This window comes from Carcharhinus amblyrhynchos, chromosome 7 (assembly GCF_965287045.1).
Source record: "Carcharhinus amblyrhynchos chromosome 7, sCarAmb.v2.hapA, whole genome shotgun sequence".
Classification (NCBI taxonomy): Eukaryota; Metazoa; Chordata; class Chondrichthyes; order Carcharhiniformes; family Carcharhinidae; genus Carcharhinus; species Carcharhinus amblyrhynchos.
Window position 1 is genome coordinate 43,705,820 of NC_137330.1, and position 16,047 is coordinate 43,721,866.

Consider the following 16,047-nt stretch of genomic DNA (forward strand, 5'->3'; position numbering starts at 1 on the left):
TAGCTATTGTGTCAATATCTAGTAGTTTGCATTTTTAACATCTGTTCCTTAGTTATGAGTTTTGATGGGTGTCTGATTTTAGGAAATGTCGCTTTCTTCACGATGATGATATGTTTATTTCTCACCTTCACCCTGGAATGTGACATTGCATTTTTCAGCAGGTGGCTCTGACTCAGTTCAAACTGAATCATTTCCAGCGGATTGAAAGTTGAAAAATCATATTTTCAAAAAAAAAATGGCATGGCCTCATGACGTAAGTAACAGAAAAAGCTACAGCGACTTATTGTCAGCTTCTGGATCTATGGTCTGTATTCTTCAGCTTGCCTGTACTGCATCAGTGGTCTCATCATGGAGTGCTTCCGAGCTCTGATGGCCCTATCTCCTTTTACATAGTTTCAACTAGAGCTTTTGGTTTCCATTCTGTGTTTTTCACTACTTCTTTAGCAGCTTTTTCTCTCTTCAGTTTCCCTTCTCAGCTAGGCACGGACTCAAATTTTACAAACATTGCCTACAGATTTCATCACAACAGTAAACAAGTTGTTACAATACATCCTGTAGATAGTACAAATTGCAGCCACAGTATCTTCATGTTACTATAGTGGATATCAACTCCTTCAACCAAAGGTTTCATTCAATGAGATTGTGTGTAAGGTTTGTGAATTTACATGACCTGATTTCAACCTTCTGTGTGTTAATGGGTTTTAAGTTAAAATTGGCTCCTAAAGGCAAAAGGGTCGTGATTCTGAGTTTCATCTTCCACTACATCGAACTAATATGATGAATGTCCACCATGACCTCCAGTAAGGAAATGAATGAACTGTTATTTCTGAATCATCCTGTAGCTTGGGACTTTACTTGAGAATTGTTTACCAGGTAGAAATATTCTGAGATGCTGTAAGTTGAAGAAGTACATGTGTTTCAAAAGATTTGTCAAATTGTCTTAAAGATAAAATATGATTAATCTAGCAAAACAATATAGTTACGAATATTACAGAAAACAATCTCTGCTTGAGTCAAAATTACAATAACAACATGATCAGGTCAAATTCAGTGTTACAAATCTTTAAAAATCAAATTACTAAAGGACAATAAGTGACTTTGCAACATGGCCATGTTATTGGAATCTAAAATAATATCTGCATATTACCTGGGCATCCTTGGGAAATTGAGAGTAAGAATGATAATAGTGCAGCCCAGGTCAATTACAGAATATGTCAGTAAGGGATGTTAGCAGATTCAATTCCATTATACCAGCATCTCTTACCAAGGACTCATACATTCAAATAGACCTTGCACTTTTGGTGGGATTTTCTGGTCCAGCTAATGGTGAGCATCATCCTGGATGGAACGGGTCAACTAACTTAGGCCACTCTCCAAATTTTCCTGCCCTGCCAGAAAAAACCCAGAAAATCTTTCTAACAATGCTTATAGTAAATAGCAAAATTAGACTCTATAGTCCAAGTATCTTTGATTCTTCTGGTTCCTTGTGAGTACCGGAATTGTTCTGCACCTCTTGCGTTCACTCCTGGACATGTCACACTGAACACTATTTGGTGAAAACATTTGTGTAGACGTTACAGGAATGCATCAGATATTTGCAGAGTAGGCATTTTGTGATGTCAGTCAACATCAAATGAAGATTTGATGCTAGCACTACCATTTTGGCCCTCACCGCATTGGTTAATGCCCTCATTTAAACCCACAGCTGAATATGTGTTCAGCAACAAGAAGTGCCCATCCACCAGTATTGTTAAAAAGTATTATCAAGAACTTAGTTCTAATCGGTTTAGTTGCTGATTACTTTCTATTGATTCTGTTTATGTTTGTGGAAGTGCTAGGTGTTTTGAGGAATTGCTTACAGTTGGTGAGGTACAAATGAATACAAATTGTATGGAAATGGTTGTCTTGTGGCTTTGTTTCAGGTTGTAGCCAGGGACTGGTGCTGCGTGTGGAGGAAGGCATTGGATGTGACCACAAGGAACCTGGACAAACATTCAGGACAATTATAGTAGCAGCCTCATTTATGTGCAGCTTGAGAGGGAGATAGTGCAGAGGCAGCAAATAAGAATATAAGATTCCCACAGGGGAGGAGTAGGAGAGAAAGAAAGATATCTCATAGAACGCTTTACACATGGTGTGTTTAGGGAGCATCTCTTAAACCTAAACCTAAGGCAGGAAGAAGATGGGGAGGAAGGGAAAAGGTAGTCAGCACATTGCATTCCCAACAAGCTGTCTGTGAGCACATCATTCCATTCTGGTTTCCATGAATACAATCCCAGAACCTGACTTGACAACAGTTACACACTTTATTCTTCCTCTGTTCTGACAATCACAGATCCTCTTGGCTATTCTCCTGAAACAAAACCACAAAACAATCTTTCCATACAAACTGTATTAATCAAAATAGCCTATATTCTATAAGAGATTAACTAATCATCCATGTGCATTCCCTATGTACCTTTCTTGCAGGTGCCTTTTCCTAGTTTAGTATTCCGACAGAAATGCTACTCCAGTGACTGCAGAATGGCTGGTGGATGGCCGCTGCCTCTCAGTGGGGGGAACTACAGATTGCCTTACATGATGACCAGGAACATCACTGGATTCAGAAGGTCCAACTGCAATTGTTTGAGTTGGTTGACAGAGGCAACAAGGGACTGGCAGAATGGTAATGATCAGAGCATGAACGCTGTCATCCTGAGAGAGGACAACAGGTTTGTGTCCCAGGGAAATACTAAAGACTTCCTTGGAACATGGCCTCAGCAATCCAAGTAATCTCCTGGAATGCCCTTGAGACCCTGAGTGCCCCTTTGATCACTGGTATCCATAGCTCTGATAGTAGAATTCTGAGTGTGCATGACAACAAGATGAGGTTTCATGACTTCAGGCTGACGTATCATTGCAGCACTCAGGCATTGGGTGGCTCCCGTTTGTACTGCAATGAACTTGAGACATTGACAACACTTCATGGTCTAGACTGTCAATATTATCATGAAGCTGATCATCCTTTCCAAACTGGAAGGGGTGGGCTCCAAACTCTGCTCGAAGACCTGTGACAAGTTGGAGCCAGACCCCTCCATTCCCCTTAAAAGTGACAGGAAGCATCCTGGCAAACCTGCTAATACACCAAGTGATTCTGTATGCATACCCACTAGCCTTTACCTATTTGGCCTCCCATCAAGTTCCTCAAAGAGTTTTCTGCAGCAAAACTCTTGCACAACATTGCCCAGTGCAGAGTGGGCACTGACACCATCCTTTCCTCCTAGCTTGGCTGCAGCTCACTTGTACATTAGGTAGGGACATGCCACCACTTTTGCTGGCACCTCTGGCCATATTTCAATCAAGGCTGCCTGAATGATTTCCAGCACCTATCCCCTATCAGAGTGAAGACATGAGCCCATTCTGATCCCTGTTCATTTAGTGCTGCCGCCCTCTATGATGCACCACATTCTCCTGCAAAAGCCAGTGGCAGTGAGCTGTCATGATGCAATCTGTTTTGGTGATGTGCCTACAACAGTTAAATAGCTGGCAGTGTGTGCAAACTGTGAGATCTGAGTTAAAAACAGATAGTGCTGAAAAAGAAACAGTGGCCTGGCAGCATCTATGGAGACAGAAACATAGTTATGACTTGAATTCCAAGTTATGACTGTTCTTTGGAGATCATAAAAGTCTTGGATACAAAACATTAAGCTTGTTCCTCTCTCCAAAAATGCAGTCAAAACTGCTGAGTCTTTCTAGCACTTTCTGTTTTTATTTCAGATCTCCACTTTAACTTGTTTCACTGTTGTGAGATCTGAATGTGAGGCTTTCAGCGGTGCTGTGTGAGAGTGAGATAAGGCTATGAACATGCAATTTGAGTAAGAGCTGATTAAGATTTTTGGTAGGTGACTGATGGGGATGTGGTGTGCACCGAGCAGTGTGTGGGGTTAGTGGGTAGTTGGTAGTACATGGCATTTGAAGATTTATTCACTGACTCCAGCTCTGAACTGATAAACGTTTTGCAGCACTGCATCTTGGTCCTTGGGGCTAGACTGCTGGCACTGACTGCAAGGCCACATGTTCACACTGGCTTCTTAGCACTTGACTGGAGGGCATCCTCCTGCCTAACTCTTCCATTCATTGGATCACAGAACCATGCCATGTTCCCTTTGATCCATAGCATCATTTATCAAGCTTCTTTGTCTTCAGTTCCCCTTTTAACACTTCCATCCTCTGCTACAGCCAGAATGCACCTTGTCCTCGAGAAATGCAGTCATTTTTTAAGTAGTACAAGTTGGCCAAGTAGTACAAGTTCAACAAGCTGGCTTTGTTGAACTTGGGCACCTTGCTGAGTTGTGAAAGAGACTTAACAACAGGTTCAGCATTAACTGCATGTCACACTCATTGTCACTAGTAGGCAGCACCGAGTTTGGGTGTTACCTGCATTACTTTGAATAGGCATGCATTATGATCAATATGCCCAATTGTGGAACCCATCCAAATTTTGTGACTTTTAAAGAGACAAGCCTACTTAACAAAGTTTCATTCTGGCAGCAGAATGGCATATTATGCATTACGTGACATTGTATTCTGTTTAAGCACTTCAAGATTGGACTTGCAGTGAGCAATGCAGTTAATAAAAATAATCAAAGTTGAAGATTTTAAATAGAACTCTGGCTAGAAGGTCCTGCCTAACATTTCTTGCTAGATGCTGATACATACTTGCACTATACTTTTAGCATCTTTGATTCAAAAATTTGCAGTTGTTTCTTAGCTGTTATATTGAGACTTTTAGAAGGCTGTCCAGTCATCACCATTTCCTTGTTGCATCAAGAATTGTCACAAATAGTTCTTCATTAATTTTCGTGGTGTGAAACAGGGCACATTGGAAAATAAATGACTTTGCACATCTTTGTCCCATACCAAGTCTAAACGTTTAGGTAGGATGACCTTCTTCCCATGTTACTTGTGCTTCCCTTGATGGGAACAGCTATTGCCAAAGCCATTTGTTTAATGTTGCGCTTGTTTACAGTTTTGAAGCATTAATGGCTTTTCCTTGACAATTGGAAAATGAGGCTTATTATTGTCATGAATAAGATATGTATTTAAAAATAAATCCTTGCAGCACGGTAAGGTAATCTAAACAGCTCAATGTCTTCTGCAAACTGCTATTGTTGCTTGCATATTAAATTATTTAAGAACCTTGTGTCACTGGTGCATTGGGTCATGTGGCAAAAATAATTGCTAACTATATTCAAACTGTTTGCTTGCAAAAGGCCACATTTTTATCTGGAGTAGCTGAGTAACTAGTATAGGTACGTTTAAGAGCTGTTTATGTAAGAGATATGAGAAAGGGTTTGAGGAAATAGGGTTGAAGAAAACTTGTATGGAGTATAAATACTGACATTTGCATATTTAAAATTTAAATTTGTTTACACTTTTAGTTATCAACAAAAAACTTCCATTTATGTAGCATGACTTCTCAAATCATATTTAAAGTGCAGTCACTTTAAAACTTGTACTGTAAGTACCATGACAGTTAGTTTGAGCACAGCAAACTCTCACAAGCTGCATTGTAATAATAAATAGATTATGTGTTTTTGTGATGTTCTTGAGGCTTAAATAAAGCGGGATATTGGGGACAACCCCCGGCTGTTCTACAAAACAGTGCCATGATATAGTTTACATACATGTGTGAAGGCAAGTGGAGCCTCAATTTGATATCTCATCTGAAAGACGGCATCTCCACAGTGCAGCATCTCCTCAGTACTACAATAGTGTTAGCCTTCATTTTTCCGCCTAAGTTCTGAGTGGGACTTGAACCCACAAGTAACAGGTTTATTATAATTATTTTTGACTCATCAGCAAGGTCATGGGAACACTTGGTTCAGAAAGTTGCAAGAGATGAGAATGCAATTTTGATAGCAGTGATGAAGAAACAGTTTATCAAAACACACCTCAAATAATATTCTTCAACACTTTTTAGGCAGCTATTGAACAGCTGAACTGGAATAAAAAGAAGAATGTTTCCAAAAAACATTTTACCATTTATGATTGGAATAAACTTGACCGTGGTCCAGATTTTGTCAGCCAGAATTCCCCGCATGCCCCGCTGTGCTGCCAGCGGGAATGGAACATTTGATGCTCAGTCAAATGTCCATTCACTGCAGCAGGACTGGAGAATCCCAGCTTGGGGCGAGGTTGGAGAATTCTGGACATAATATCTGCATTGCCTATGAAACCTCATCAAGGATAGATGTAGGTTGTCAAATAGAACTACCTATCAAACGTATTAGCACACTGTGTTTTGCAACAAAGGAAAATGGCATGCTGCGAGATGCTTGAGTGATTGTCCAGTAACACAATCATGTTATTAATGAAGTCCTATTTTCACATTCCTTTCTCGAATGAATTCTTTCTCTTGCAATCACCTCATCTACAAAAAATGAGTGTGAGACTGATCCACTTCCTTTGTCTACTGAAGCTGAGATGTTAAAGTTAAGTTGTTGCAAGAAAAGTTCATGATAAATTTCCATTTTTTCTATAAGCAGTCTGCTTATTTATAGTCTGCTCTCTGTAAGAATTTCTGTTGCTGGGGAAAGTGCCATTTCTATTTGATGCAAGCTTTTGTTGGTGTATTTATACAAAAACGTTAATGATGGCAATACTTTGGAATTCCATACATTAGATGGTTTAGATGAGGATTTGGATCTCATTAGCTTAAAGCAAATGTAACCCTGTTAACATCCGAGGCATCACACCCAGACCCATCAATGCCCTAAAGCCAATGTTTATAGTCCCTGGCATTCCTTCCAGGGCATATCAGAAGAAATTTATCATCACTATTTGCCAGAGAAGCTGACATTTTCACGAGGTAGGCCTGTATATCCCTTTGATATAAGGATTCCTACAACTCTCAGTGCCTTTGACACTCACCAACTCCTGCTGTCCTCAAATAAAATAAGGATGATGTGGCAGGTATAATGATATTCATCCCACTTCATTCACAGAGTCTTTGAATGTCTTTACACATGCAAGCTGGAAGCAACCAGGCCATCTCCAAGGAGAATGGATTCAGGAATGCAATGCAAAAGCAGCCATAAACTGCTGGTGTTTTTTTTATATAATAGAAGTTCTCTAATGGTTACCATTCCACTCTCCTCTGCTGACTTGATAAGGTGTGCTTTTTCTATTATCTAACCCAGCTCAATGACACAGTGCTACCTGAGTAAGAGGTGCAGGATGCTAATGTTCAATGCGAGCCTGATGGCGTGCAGTGTTGATTCATGAAAGGGCCTGATGCAGATGGAGCCAAATCGAAGAAGTTGGTGGTCCATTAATTGGCACATCTTTGATGAGTAAGGTAGGTTGGATAGCTATTACTTTTGAGATGAAGCTGCCTTAGCTGTTCTTTCCTTTTCCATACCACAGGTGTTGGTTATCCCTCCAGGATGACCAATGATCCGCATGAAAACAAACCATAGGTTATTATTCAGTAATGTCAATTCAGCATCCAGTCTACTAAACAGTAAGCAATAGAGTCCTGTATGTTGGAGCTCAGCACCTGCTATGCTTGTGACAGAAACTGAGCTCCCTGGTGCGTGTGTGTTGAATCTTAAAAAACATCTTTCTCAAACCATGGCAATCAAAAGCATTTGTCACCAATCTATTCCTTTTCAGGCAAATGTCTGCTCAAAGCACACTTAATTTGCTGATGTGCATGTCATTTTTGTGGGAAAGAAGTGCTACAGAAGTCCTATCCTTGACAGGAACATGAAAATGAGCTGATTTTGTATTGTTCACTTTTGAACTGTATATTCAATCTCTCTATCCTCCCCTTTATACCTCAAGCCTAATCCTCCTTATCCATTCCTCCTCTCAGTTCAGCTACCACTGCCAAAAAGGCATAGCTACAATGAGCTTTGGTGGGTAGTTTTAATTATAAATTGGAACTTTAGAATTTATGATGGAAATATAAAAATATGATGCAATATGATTGAATTATGGACTGAATTCTAGCTGCAGACTGCTTCAACTTACTTAGATCTCTTAACACTTTTTACCTGAAGATGATACTTGAGAATGTACACAGTCTCCTGGTGGGTATGGATATGACAGAAAATTTTGCAGTTTCCATAGGAACATTAAAGAGAAACCTGGGAGATTTTAACTCTCAGCTCTCAGGTTTCATCAGCATAGGCAAAGTTGAATTGTCACCAGAAACTATCAAGGCATTGTTACTGACCAGTAAGTATGAATGAAATGTCAGACAGGGCAAGCTGCAACTGCAGACCTTTGGGAATAATTCTCAGCACTCAGGTAAATGGACAGATAGGGTACTGAGGGAAGTGTGGGGAGAAGGGGTATCTCAGGGCCTGGGAGGCCTAACCTAATTTTGGGGGTAAGGGAGAAAATTGGTCCTCCTTATCTCACATGAAAAGTAAAAGAAATTAGAACTAGGCAAGAGTGATCATAATGTCACATTCAGTTTGAGGGTCAGAAACAGGGTAGTGAAACTAGTGTCTTAAACTTAAATAATGCAATTGTAAACTCTTTCTGAAGACAGAGTTGACTCGAGTAGACTATGAAAAGAGGTTAAAAGGTAAGATGGTAACTAAGCCATGGAAGACATTTCATGAGATATTTCATAACTCTCAACAAAGATACATGTTGGTGAGAAATAAATACTCCACATGAGGGATGAACAATCTGTAGCTAATTAAAGAAATTAAGGGTGCATCAAATTGAAAGTAAAGATATAAAATTCTGTGAAGGTCAGTGGTACGTCAGATAATTGGGAATACTTTAGAAACCAGGAAAAGATGACCAAAAAAGAAAAAAAGTAGCTATCAGAGTCAACTGGCAAGAAATCTAAAACCAGACTGTGGGAATGTATACTTAGTGGGAAGAAAACAATGAAAGTAAACATTAGCCCCTTAGAGAATGAGACCGGAGAATTAATGAGAATAAAGGAAATGGCAGAGATATTCATTCAACAAGCATTTTGCATCTGTCTTCATGGTAGAAGACAGAAACAGTATCCCAATAGTGTTAGAAATTGAAGGGGTACACGGGAGGGAGGAACTTAAAACAATCCCTATTACCAGAAAACTAATGTATTAAGAAAAATAATGGGGCTAATGTCTGACAAATCCCCTGAACAAAGAACAAAGAACAATACAGCCCAGGAACAGGCCCTTCGGCCCTTCAAGCTTGCGCTGCACATGTTGTCCTTTCTAGACCAGCTGCCTGTATCCCTCTATACCCCCCCATTCTTATATCTATCCAGATAAGTCTTAAATTTTGTGAACATGCCTGCATCAACTATCTCACTTGAACTTAATTGCCTGCATCCTTGCAGCTCAAAAGAAATGGCTACACAAATAATGGATGCATTGGTCGTAATCCTTCATAATTCTCTAGATACTGGAAAGGTCCCAGTGGACTGAAAAACTCTCACTTGTCTAGATGGGCGCAGCTCCCACAACAGTCAAAATGTTTGACACCTTTCAGGACAAAACAATCCGCTTGATTGGCATCACATCTATGAACATTCAATCCCTCCACCACCAACGCTCAGTAGCTGCAGTGTTTACTATCTCCAAGATGCACTGCAGCAATTAATCAAAGATCCTTACACAGCACCTTCCAAACCCATGACCACTTCCATTTAGAGGGAGAAGAGCAGCAGATAAATGGGAACACCACGATCTGCAAGTTCCCCTCCAAGCCACTCACTATCCTAATTTGGAAACATATCGCCGTTCCTTCGCAGTCACTAGGTCAAAATCTTAGAATTCCCTCCCTAACGGCATTGTGGGGCAACTTACAGAACATGGACTGCAGCGATTCAAGAAGGCAGCTCACCACCACCTTCTCAAGGGCAACTTGGGATGGGCAATAAATGCTGGCCAGCTAGTGATGCCCATGTCTCACAAAATAATAAAAAACATAAATATTGCTTAGTTTCAAGGGGGGAGACAGAAAGAAGGAACAATAAGCCAATTAGCTTAACGTCTGTATTTGGGAAAATGCTAGAAATCAAGTTTTAAGGAAGTAATAGCAGAGCATGTAGAAAATTGTTGTACGTCAAGGAAAACCAACATGGTTTTCTGAAAGGGAAGTCACATTTAACAAATTTGTTAGAGTTCATTGGGCAGGCAACAATCTGGGTAAAAGAGTATCAGTGAATATAGTACAATTGGATTTCCAAATTAATGTTACAGTCTGTGTAGAGACCAATAACAGTTAAAAAGAAATTGGAACTCCGAATTAACAGTTAAAGGAATGACAACTCAAAACTTCAGATTTTGAAACTTTTACTGCAACAACTAATTAGAAAACATGATTGACCAAATACTATTGTTTTTCCCAGAGGAACCCATACTTTAAATTGCAGAAAAGACATTCCCCATTTATCTGTTAGCACGGCTGAAAGTCTCCTGCTATGGTTATATGCTATACAGTCTAAAATTATTTTCAGTTCCCAATGGCTTCCTTTGATTTTCCTACCTTCTAATCCAGAACTGTTTTTCCCTGCATGGATTATACTGTGGATCCCTTCCTTTAATGCCAAGCTAGGCAAATCTTCAAGGTTCTTTAAAATCCTCATCAACTCAGTCTTCAATCTGAGTGCAAGAGGCCACCCATGTTTTGCAAAGTATCAAAAAGGAGATCAGATGTTTCTCTACTTGGAGTACTGGCCTAGCTGCTTCTATCTTTTGCTCTCCACCTGGCTGAAGGCAACACAAGACTAAACCAGTGTCTGTCATATTTATGAACTGATAGAAAACCTGTAACCTGATCTCAAAATGTTTACCTCTACCCTCATCCTTGTGGTAACAGGAAACACATTGGGAGTGATTATGTGCATGTGCCAGCCATTAGTAGCAAATAGTGATTTGGGGGAAACATTTTGTGAAACTCAGACAGCAGGAATCTTGCTGGCGAGATCTAATTTTCCAATTTTCCCTTCCCTCGCCGGTGACATAATGAAGTTTCTGTCTGAACCTCATTTCTATTAATTATAAAATTAATTAAATATAATTAATTAATTATAATTATATTGCATTAAGTTGATCTTTCTCTACACCCTAGCTATGACTGTAACATTACATTCTGCACTCTCTCGTTTCCTTCTCTCTGAATGGTATGTTTTGTCTATATAGTGTGCAAGAAACATTATTGTCTGTTAATACATGTGACAATAATAAATCAGATCAAACCACTCTATGCACAGAATGCAAAATTCTGCCCATCAGTTTTGTATCTAAGTGGAAACACTAATTAGTTATTCTTAATCCCAATTTCCTTCCTTCTGAATAGTAAAATGACAGTTTTCACCATAAATAACAGAAACATAGAAACCTGAAGCAGGAATAGGCCATTCAGCCCTTCGAGCCTGCTCCGCTATTCATTTTGATCATACCCTCAGATAAGGATACCAAGACTTCATACAATAATCCAAGTATGGCCTCAATGATGCCCTATACAATTACAGCAAAACATCCCTATCCCTATACTCAAATCCTCTCACTGTGAAGGCCAACATACCATTTGCCTTCTTTACTGCCGGCTGTACCTACGTGCTTACTTTCAGCGACTGATTCATGAGAACACCACAGTCTCGCTGAGTATCCACCTCTCTCAATTTACACGCATTCAGGTAATAATCTGTCTTCCTATTATTGCTACCAGAGTGAATAACCTCGCACTTATCCACATTATTCTGCATCTGCAATGCCTATTCCCACACACTCAGCCTGCCCAAAACATGTTGAAGTGTGTCAGCATCCTCCTCACAGCTCACCCTCCCACCACTAGTCACTGACTGTTAATCAGAAAAAGACATTTTTCTGAAATCCTTGATAATAGACTCTAGCAACTTCCCCAATGCAGACATTCGGCTCACAGGTCTATTGTTCCCTGTTTTTTCTCTGCCTTCCTTTTTGAATATGAGATTATTTTAGCTGTCCTCCAATCTGTCAGAATTATCCCAGAGTCCAAAAAATTTTAGAAAATAACCACCAATGGATACACTATTTCCAGGGTCACTTCCTTAAGTACTTTGAAATGAAGATTATCTGGACCTGGAGATTTATCCACCTTCAATCCCATCAATTTTTCCCCAAAACAATCTCTTTGCTGATGCTGATTTCCTTTGGCTCCTCACTAAACCTTGTTTTTTTCAGAACTTCTCATACATTATTCTTGTCTCCCTTTGTGAAGATTGAGGGAAAGTATGAATTTAATTCCTCAGCCATTTCTTTATTCCCTGTTATGAATTCTTCTATTTCTGATTGTATGGGGCCTACATTTGTTTTTGTCAATCTTTTTCTATTTAAGTAGCTATGGAAACATTTACTGTCAGTTTTTATGACCCCTGCTAGTTTACTTTCATGCTGCATTTTTCCCTTCTTAATCAATCCCCTGGTCCTCTTTTGCTGAATTTTAAACTGCTCCCAATCCTCAGGCCTATTGCTTTATCTTGCCAATTTGTATGCTTCTTCCTTGAGTCTGATACTATCTCTAATTTCCCCTGTAAGCCATAGTTTGACCACAATTCCCTTACTACTCTTGCGTCAAACAGAAATAAACAACTTGTGGAGTTCACCTATTGTTCTTTAAATGCCTGTCCATGTCTTTCCTTGCAATAATGTTTTCCAGTTCATCATGGCCAATTCACGCCTCATACCATCATTGTTACCTTTACTGAGATTCAGTACCCTGGTCTCAGAATCAACTACATCATTATCCACCTTGACAATTGTCTCCAAGGGTTTTCTCACAACTAGATTGCCAACTAATCCTTTTTCATTGCACAACACCCAATCCAAAATGGATCCCTTGTTGGTTCCTAAATGTATTGCCCCAAAAAACCATCCCATATGCCCTTTAGAAATTCCTCTTTTATTGCACTGTCACTAATCTGACTGTCCCAATCTATATGCAGATTAGTTATCCAAAATCAGAGGCTCCTTTAACACATACAACTCTGATTTCCTGTCTAATGCTTTTCGCAACATTACCACTACAGTTTGATGGCCTGTATACCACCCTCACCAATATTTTTTGCCCCTTGTTGTTTCTGAACCCAACCTATTCAGGTTCCACATCATCTATGCTCATATTCTTCCTCAATATCATATCAATATCATCTTTGATCAACAATGCAACTCCATCACCTTTTCCTTTCTGAATGTCCTTCCCAAACACTGAATAGCCCTCAATGTTTAGTTCCCATCCTTGGGCACCTTGGAGCCATGTCTTCATAATGCCAAATCTATCATACCCCTTTACATCTATCTGTGTAACTAATTCATCCATTTTGTTTCAAATGCTCTGAACATTCAGGTACAAGACCTTAAGTGAGCACTTTTAACTTTTTTTTCACTTTCCTATTATTTTTTACTCAGTTCTTATCTGACCTTGGCCCTTGATTTCTCTGCCTATTAGCTTCCATATTCTCCTTACTGTCATTTTCTTTTGTTCTTAATTCTTCCTACGCTGAATCCATGCAAATGTTGCTATCCCCCGGCCATATAAGTTTAAACCTACAATTGTTTACAACTCAATACATATAACATCTTAATAGGACATTAAGAGACTGAGGACACTAAAATATATGCCTCCCTCACAGATACAGAGAATGCCCCTGCTCCCCCACACATGCAAAGACCCCCCCACGCCAGTGGGATTTTGCACCCACGTTGCCGTTTGCACTCACAGTGAGCGTGGGCATAAAATCATGGTGACACAGTGTACTTCTGATACGCTTAGAGACTGTGTTCATTGGTTCCAAGCATAAGTACCTTGCGCCTTCCTCTCAGTAAAATAATCTGATCCCCCCATTAATCTGTAATGATCATACCATTCATGTTTACTGCCAGGACAGATTGCATGACCCTTTCATTTACTCTAAAGGCACAGCCCCAAAATATAATAATCTTATAAATGAAATAATTTTAACATCAGAACTGTAAGTGGAATACTGGAATAAATGTTCAGCAGATTATAGAATCCCTGCAGTGAAGAAGGAGGTCATTCGACCCATCAAGCCTGCACTGACAACAATCCCACACAGGCTTTATCCCCGTAATCCCTAGTAGTCCCCATGATACTTAGTGGGCAATTTACTATGGCTGATCAACCTAAAAGAGAGTTCGCCTGTTTGATTTCAGAGATGAAGAGGTTTTCTTTTGTGACCTGTGCTTATTGGTGTTGAGAAGAATCAGAGGTGATCTTGTTGAAACATCGAACATTCTGAACAAACTTTTCATGGTGAATGGCAAGAAGATGTTTCCCCTCTTAGAGGAATTGAGAAATTGTGGGCACAGTTTCTGAATAATGGATTTCCCATTTAAAATAGAGGTCTGGAGGCATTTCCTCTTTCAGAGCTTGTTAATCCTTAGAATTTTCTACCCCAGAGAGCAGTTGAAGTTATGTGATTGAATATATTCAAGTGTTAGACAGATTTCTGACTGACAAAAGGATCAAATGTTATGGAGATAAGGCAGAAGAGTGGAGTTAAGGCCACAATCAGATCAGCCAAGGTCTTATTGCATGGTGGAGAATGCTCAGACCATATGGCCTACTCCTGGTCCCATTTCTTATGTTTCTATCCTTTTTGGTTTTTCTGACCCTGTTTCCTCTGAGAACTATAGAGTCCCTGTGGTGCAGAAAAAGGCCATTTGAGTCATCAAATCTCCATCGATCCTCTGAAAGTGCATCTTACCTAGTCCCCCCACCGTCCCTCCCACCCAACTCTATCACCATAACCCTATGCATATACCATGACTGATCCACCAAACCAACACACCTTTGGACATTAAGGGCAATTTATCATGGCCAATCCACCAAACCTGCTCATCTTTGGACTGTGGGAGGCAACCAGAGTGCCTGGAGGAAACCCATACTGACACAGGGGGATCGTGCAAACTCTGCACAGTCACCCATGGCTTGCTGGGGGGAATATAACAGGTTCCCCATGCAGGCTTCTGGCTAAAATGGCAAATCCTTGCTGACATTTGGCAAGCCTTCCTCTCGCCTTCCAAGAAGGGCAGTTTAATATCATAAACTGGTGTGGGTGCTTCCAGCGAGCAAAACTAAATGTGCGTTTTTACAAATTTAAATGTAAAGTAAATGTGTGCTTTCCATGTGTTTGCATGATTTATCTGTTTTTCACTGAATAAGCAGAGTTAAATCAATCCTTTGACCTTGAACCTTGGAATCTGAAGGGTTTTACCCCAGTTTCCTGCTCTACCTTTGGTGGGAGACTGGTGGAACCACTTGAGTTAATGCTGGGAGAACACACTGTGGTCCTGTGTCAAATTCCATGGGATCAATTTATATGAAAAATGTGCCACATTACTCCTGGGGCATTGAACAAGTTAAAACCTATTCAGTTGTGAGCCTGTAAGACTCAGAGATGATTTGATGCAGGTGTAGTCCAGTTTAATATAAAGCTGCTGCTTTGTATGAAGCAATAACTCCCTATTCAGATGCCAGTCACCATGTAGAGCCAAGTTATCAGCAATGTCTCTCTCCCTTTGCCTCATGCTGTGAATCCAATCAACACAGCTGCTGACTGCATCCTTCTGTGAGAAATTAAAGCACTGAATGTTTAAAAATTTTACCTTTAGGGCATGTTTCTTGTCTAGCCGTGCACCTTTTGAGTCTCAAGCTGTCAAGTTTGTGAAGTCGCACTTTAAATTTATAAGTCCTCATCATTTCTGCATTTTGTTGCCTTTGACCTGTTCCATTGTCTCCTGCATGCCTGGAAGGAATGATAAAATGTTGAGGAATTCTGTCCTTTTCTCTGTTTGGTGAGTATTTAATTCAATAGAGAATATACAGGAGAATATGTCTTCAGCTGAACAAGCAGTTTTCCTCACCTTCCTGTGAAAATCTCCCTTGTTGCCAATCATATGAATCTAGCACATCATATATCATCTATATTATTTTTAATTATTTCCATTCTAATGCCGCTTTCTGACACATTTGATTTATTAAGTAATTTGTTTTTCTTCCTAGACTAATATTCTGAAAAAGACATTTTAAAAATACAAAATA